The sequence below is a fragment of the Gallus gallus genome, chromosome 33 (genome assembly GCF_016699485.2).
Source record: "Gallus gallus isolate bGalGal1 chromosome 33, bGalGal1.mat.broiler.GRCg7b, whole genome shotgun sequence".
NCBI classification, from domain to species: domain Eukaryota; kingdom Metazoa; phylum Chordata; class Aves; order Galliformes; family Phasianidae; genus Gallus; species Gallus gallus.
Window position 1 is genome coordinate 2877322 of NC_052564.1, and position 7304 is coordinate 2884625.

Here is a 7304-nt window from a genome sequence, read left to right on the forward strand (position 1 = left end):
AAACCTTTTCTTTCTTTAAGGACAGTGTTCATTAGCTCCATTCCTTGAATTTAATTTCATGAAGCTCAGCAATCCATAAGCAGAAGAAGCTTATGGAGGTTTTGCCTTCCTCTCATTTTCTAATCATATCCCAGCCTCCTGGATATTTTATGTTTCCATGTCTCTCATGTTTACCCCAACTGCTCTTAGATCCCACAACCCCAACCTCTGTGCACATGAATTTCTTCTAGAGAAAGCTGTCTGTTCACAGGTTAAGTGCATTATTCCTATTTGCAGAAATTGACAATCATTTCAACTGCTTCTATCTTTCGTGCAAGGAGTGGCTGAAAGCACATTCTCTGTGACTGTATACACAACAAGTGACAGAGTGAAGTAAAATTCAGGAGTCTCAGAGGTGTGTTCAAAGTTGACAGCCTCTATTCAGATTTCAGCCTCCTATCGTTTTCCTTCCCTAAGAATAGCAAAAGGAAAATCCCTGCCTTGTATCTCCTTGTGCAAAGTGCTCTTGGAAACATTCTGGGATGCAGCGTAGCTGTGATCCCCCTGCCCCAGGCAGCAGCTGTGGCAGCAGAAGGCCCCTGCCCTACGGGGGATTCCTTCCCCCCACACGTCTCCCCGCAGCGCCCTGGGCAGCTCCCCGGGCAGCTCCCCGGGCAGGCTGAGTGCTGAGCCTGGCAGGCGGCAGAGTCCCTGCCCCGGCACACAGCCCCTGGGGCACAGCAGGGACCCTGCTCTGCACCACAGCCCTGGGCACCCGGCTGCACCCCCGGCTGCACAGCCTGCAGCTGTCCTGGGACACACAGCCCTCAGGGCTGTGCTCAAGGAAGCCGTGGTTGGGAGCCGTCCTATTTCCATGATAAAGACACAGAGTGTCTGCAGTCTGATCTGCTTTGGGATGTCCCAGATTTAACCATCCCTCCTGTAAATGCACCTTCATTGCATTCAGCCAGACACTTACCGTATCAAGGGCCTCCTCCAGTGAGCTCACAGTCTGCTTCCACCATGCACTGCTTGTGAATTTCCTCTATTTTCTCTGTTCTCCCCATGCCACCTGAGGTGTACAGGAGCTGCTCCTGGGCACAGCTGTCTCCCTTCAGCTCTGCCAACTTGTACGAGCGTTCTGTGTCCCAGGGGACCGGCTCAGCTCAGCATCAGAGGAGGTGATTTCCTTCTCCCCACAGCTCTCCCTGGAGATATCCACGGCCCTCTTGAGCTGACAGCTCCTGCAAGGCAGCACGGTCATCAGTGCAGAAAGTACTTCAAAGTCAGCTCAATTAATCATCACGTCCACAGGATTCCAAAAGCATGGATGTTCATACTAAAAGAAATTTGACCACAATGAAAGCAAATGCCAAATCAGGAAACCTCTGCTCATGACCAGTATGAAAAAATCACACAGATAAGGACAGGGAGGGTTTGACTCCTGTTCTGGGCAGTGATAGCGCTGAGGTAGTGCAGTCAGAACATTACAGAATCATTCAATGATTAGACTAATGTTGGAGGGGCTTTCAAAGAGCACCTAGTTTCTAGTCCCAACCATGAGCAGGGCTGCCAACCACTGGATCAGGCTGCCCAGGATCCCATCCATCCTGACCTTGAATGCCTCCACGCATGTGGCACACAAAACTTCTTTGGGCAACGTGTTTCACTTCTTTAGAGTAGATATTTTTTTCTTAAAGGCTGAACTAAATCTCCGCTCTGTACGTTAAAGCCATTTCCCTTTGTCCTATTACTGTCACACAATCTCATCCCAACCCTAAGGTTAAGACGTCATCTGCTGATGGAAACCCCGGGACTGAAATGGGATCAGTTCCCCAGAGGTCCATGGGAGCCAGATGTCCTCTTAGCTGAGTTCAGATGTGCACAAAGTTCGGATGTCTGTGTGTGAACCCCTCATCTGAATGGTTGATCTTCATTCAACAGGGACTGCATTGCTCACACAGACACACTCAGTGATGCCCAAGGTGCCTGGGGTGATCCTAGTTGTGTGCTGGTGCTTGTAAAGTGTGGTGGAAAATCTCTGAGATAGACACCTCCTTCCTGAGCATCAGCTGAGGGCCAGAGGGAGGTATTCTTGGCCATCCTAAATGCCACCACAGCCCTGTGCTTAGGGCACCCAGTGCGTCTTTTGCACCTTTCCCCATGGAACTTGTAGCATTACTCCTCTGATCAAATGGATGAACTCACAACAGAGGAGCCAGATCTTCCTCTGTACCTGGTAGAATTCTGGAAAAAGAAATGATGGTGGGAGTTACTGAAAACACCTGAAAGACAATTCTGTCCTTGCTCACAGCCAATACAAGTCCATGAGTGGAAAATCCTTTTGAACTTAATGTCCTTTGATGAAGAGGTCATCCATTTAGATGAACAAGGGAAGCAAACTGATGTTGTCTTTTTGGATTTCAGTAGAGTGTTTGATACTGTACCTCACCGAATACTTCTGGACAGAATGTCCTGCATAGGGTTAGACAGAAACACAGTGTTGTGGGTGAGCATTTGGCCAATGGATGGGGCCCAAAGGCTTACAGTAAAACTGTTCCATCAAGTTGACGGATGGTCACAAGCAGGGCTCCCCAGGGCTCCATTTGAGGACCACTTCTCTTTGATGTATTCATCGACGACCTGCATGCAAGAGCAAAAGGTGTTCTGAGGAAGTTTGCTGATGATATTGAACAGGGAGGTGCTGTTTCCACCACTGAAGGCGGAGTGGCCTTGCAGAGTGCTGTGGACGAGACAGAGAACTGGGAAAGCACCAACCACATCAAGCATAACAAGAACAAGTTCCTGAATCTGCATCTGGGAAGGCGCAACCCTGCACATACACACTGCCTGGAAGATGGGACACTGGAGAGCAGTCCCACTGAAAGGGGTTTGGGGTCCTGGTCAACAGCCAATTGAACGTGAGTTAGCAGTGTGCCCAGGCATCCGCGAAGGACAACCGTCCCCTGGGGTGCATTGAGCACGGTAATGCTTGCTGGGTGAGGAAAGGGATTGTCCCTCTCTGCTCTTCACTGCTGCAGCCTCACCTGGAGCACTGGGTGCACTGCTGGGCACCGCAGAACATAAAGGACATAAAGCTATTGGAGACTGTCCAAAGGAGGGCACTACAACTCAGAGATCTGAAGTTCAAAGTTTCTTTGGGATTGACTGCTTGTTCAGACTGGCCCCTTCTCACATCCCACATCCTGGGTTGAGACACACTGCCCACATGGGACTTGGGCCTCATGGCATCCTTGCGCCCCATGCAGAGCCTGGGAGCTGCTGCTGCCTTGTCTTTCATTTGACCTCACACCAACACCCATCTCAGGATGCCCCAGGAAGGGCCCTGAGCCAGCATGAGGGACAGGATCTCCCTGCCAAGGGTCTGGGGATCAGGGCTTGGCTTTTCTGCTTCATAACACAAAGGAGGGTTTTCTCAGCATCACAGCCACCATCCCAGTGCCTTTGCCTGCCTGTCAGCATGGCTTCCAATTATCTGCTCTAACAAGTCCCTGGGGAAGCTTGCTTGTTAGTAGCCCTCAGTGGGGCCCATTAATACTCCAAGAAACTTCTCTGTTCCTTCTGACTTGGTCTTCTTGAGCACTTTGTGCAGTCTTCTCTCTGCACTGGTGGTTGATGGACTCAGCAGCAAATGCCCCCATGGGCCCACTGCAACCTCAACAGCCCTCCTGTGCCTTGTGCCTTCCTGTCATCTTCTTCAGGTGTTCAGAACTTAGGGTGTACAGCTAACTGGAGAGGTATCTGGAGAGAGCTTAAAGTGGAAGAGACTGATGGGCATTTCCAAAGTCTAGTTATTGGTTTATTTACAGTTGTGTTTAAACAACAAGTTAAAGCAGCACTTGGCAGTTGATATTGATCCAGGATGTCCCTGAATGAACTTTTCTCTGTCACTGTTGAGGACAAACGTCCTCCTAAACTTCCCCACCCCATTTCTACTCCCATTGGCCCCATGGGACTTGCATTACTTCTCCTCACATCACTCTTCTCCTCTGGAGTCACCCGCTCACTGTTAAACCTCCTTTGCACCAACTCCCACTGGCTTTCCTCAGAGAACCAGCTCCATGTGGGCAATGAAAGAGTTATCTTTTTTGCCAATAAACAGAAGGAAATGTGATGCAACTGAATGAACAGAAAAACACAGTGATGACCTGCATGCCTTGTCCAAGCTGCATCTAACGAGGTTTGTCTTTCACAAGGAATACTTGTACAAGAAAAGAGATACACAGGGATAGGAAGCAATTGATATAATCACAGTGAAGGAGTGGACAAGAGAGTCCATCAGACTTTGGAGAGATGGAGCAGATTCCAGTAATCTCCCTGAAGGTCACAGATCAGCCAGATAGTTGGGAGGTATTTGAACGAAGAAAGAGCAAGGGATGGGGAAATGTGGAGAGCAGTGGGAAGAGCGTGTGTCCAGATGCCTGCTGAAAACATGGCCTTCGACATGGTCATTAATTTAGCAGACCTGGAGACCCCTGGAGGATGAGGGACATGAAATACGCAGCAGGGTAGAGCAGCGGTGGACGCTGGGCATTAGTCACAGGGCATTGGCACTGGCACCGCTGTCTGTGTCCCTGCACCTGAAGACATCTGTCGTGCAAACACAATTCTGGAAAGCACTGTCCATTCTGTAAAATGAATTATAATTATAAAAATTACTTAAAATTGCCTCAAAGTCTGGTGTTACAACTTAAAATGAAAAAGAACTTAGGAGTATTTCTGAAGTTGAGAAGTGCGTTAACACATTTTTGCTAATTTCCGTCTTTGTCTCTGAACTTTGCTTCAGTTTTATTGACAAGAACATCTTTCAGCCTTACAGCTTCAACAAGAAAAGGAGATCCATTTGTGTCTTGCACAGAGCATGGAGTCCCCCCAGAACTTCCCTGTCCAGAACGTTCTGTGACAGCTCTCAGTCTTTGCACTGACAGAGTCACACTGTGGTTCTGATCTGTCTTCATGCTCTCAGACCTTGTTTTCGATGGTCACATGCAGCACAGGACGCTTCATGCTCTGGAAACATCTACTCTCTTCCCATCATCAATAGGCCATGAGGACATAGGATCAGAAGGTAACCCAGGCTGAAAGGGAACCTGGGGGATGTCTGCAGTCCAACCCGGGACAAAGAGGGACAGACCAAGTTGTTCAGCATTTGCTCCTGATGCATTTTGAAAACCTCCATGGGCAAAGACTGCAGAGCCTCACTGGGTGACCTGACATTAGACATTTGGAACGCACTCCAACCATTCCTAGGATCATGGTGTGGGGCATGGAACAGGTGTGGAACAGGAATCACAAAGAAATAGTGGGTGACACATCCCTGGATATGTTGAAGATGCCGAGGGCCCCAGGCATCCAGATCTACCGGCTGACAGCCCTGCCCACACCAAGGGGGTTGGAACTGGATGGTCTTTAAGGCCATTTCCAACCCAGGCCCTTCAAGGATTCTGTGATTCCTGTCACTCAGGATCCTGTTTGCTTAGGTATTCCCTGATCACGTCCTCTTTCACCAAGGGCACGTCTGCCTTGCAACAGCATTTCCCACCAGTCTCTGGCACCTAGGATTCCAAGAAGCCCAGGTCCAACTAACCAACAGTGAGGTCAGGAAGGAAAGGACCAAGGACTCAGAGCAGGAGCTCACATGCAGGCAACTCACAGTACACACCTGATCTGATCCAGAGAAATCCCAGCTCCTGTGGGTCCGTGGGGAGCTGAATCCAATTTGCACCCTAGGATTTCCATCGAGGAATGAGATGCCTGTACTGCTTCAGCTGAATCAGTGCCCTGCACAGGGGAAGTCCATCCCTCCCTGTCCTTCTCTGTGTGCCCTTTTTGTTTCAGCAAACAGTCTCTGGTACGACTAACCATATGTCTGGAATTGGTCAGTGTCTTCTGGACATCTGGTGGTTAATGCAGCAGATTTCAAAGTACAGTCACGATGCTGTTGTCTTTCAGGAGCTGTTGGCCATGGAGACCCAGGGACATCTCAGGGGAGATGAGTGGGGAGGAAAAAATGACATCCTCTGCTGCTGATCTGGGCTGGGCTCCTGGGACACAGGGAGCTCCTACAAGTGGGCAGTGCTGCAGAGAGACAGCTGTGCCCAGGAGCAGCTCTACTGCACAGCACAACAGTGCTGGGGGTGTGATCTGCAGGTGGCATGAGGATAGAAGAGAAAGGAGTGTGAGCAGGCTGTGAGCTCACTGGAGGAAGATTGCTCACAACTCTGGACAAGGTAAGACTCTGGCTACAGGCAGTGCAGCCACATTTCCTGAGGGATCAATGAATTTGAAAACAACCCTGAGGAGATCAGGCTGAAGACACACTGTTGTTTGCTTATTGTGGAGAAATACCTCCTTCAACTGAGTGTTTCCATGCTGCAGTGTCAGAGCACAGCCCTGAGGGCTGTGTGTCCCAGGACGGCTGCAGGCTGTGCAGTTTGGGTGCAGCCGGGTGCCCAGGGCTGTGGTGCAGAGCAGGGTCCCTGCTGTGCCCCAGGGGCTGTGTGCCGGGGCAGGGACTCTGCCGCCTGCCAGGCTCAGCACTCAGCCTGCCCGGGGAGCTGCCCAGGGCGCTGCGGGGAGACGTGTGGGGGGAAGGAGCCCCCCGGCAGGGCAGGGCAGGGGCCTTCTGCTGCCGCAGCTGCTGCCTGGGGCAGGGGACTCAAGCTACTCTGCACCATAGGGTGTTTCCAAGGGCACTTGCAAGTGGAGAGACAAGGCAGGGATTTTCCCTTCCCTACTCATTGGAAAAAGGAGAGGAGGCAGAATTCTAAAAGTTTTGAAGGCATCTCTGAGATTCCTGAATTGCACTTTTTTCCATCACTTGTTTTGTGAACTGTCACGCAGAATGTGCGTTCAGCCTCTCCTTTCTCAAAGGATGGAACCAGCTGAAATCATCATTGCTTTCTGCCACCATGAATAATGCACTTATCTTGCAAACAGGTAGCTTTCTCTAACAGAAATTGAAGGGCCCAGAGTTTGCAGTTGGGGGCTTTACAATTAGTGAGGTTAAATAGAGGAGATATGGAAATAGCTGAAAACAACCTGGAAGATGGGATAAGATTAGAAAAAGAGAGGAAGGTTAAATCTCCATAAGCTTATTCTGCTTATGGAATGCAAACCTTCAAGAACTTAAATTCAAGTTATGCAGCTAAGTGAACATTGTCCTAAGAGAAAGAGTAACTTGTATAGTATAACAGGAGGAGTGTCTCTGAGAATGGTCTTGATTGTCATTATCTCCTGCACCCTGAACAGGACTCCATGCCCAGGAACTGTAAATGCCCAACAGCAGCTCCATCAGCGAGTTC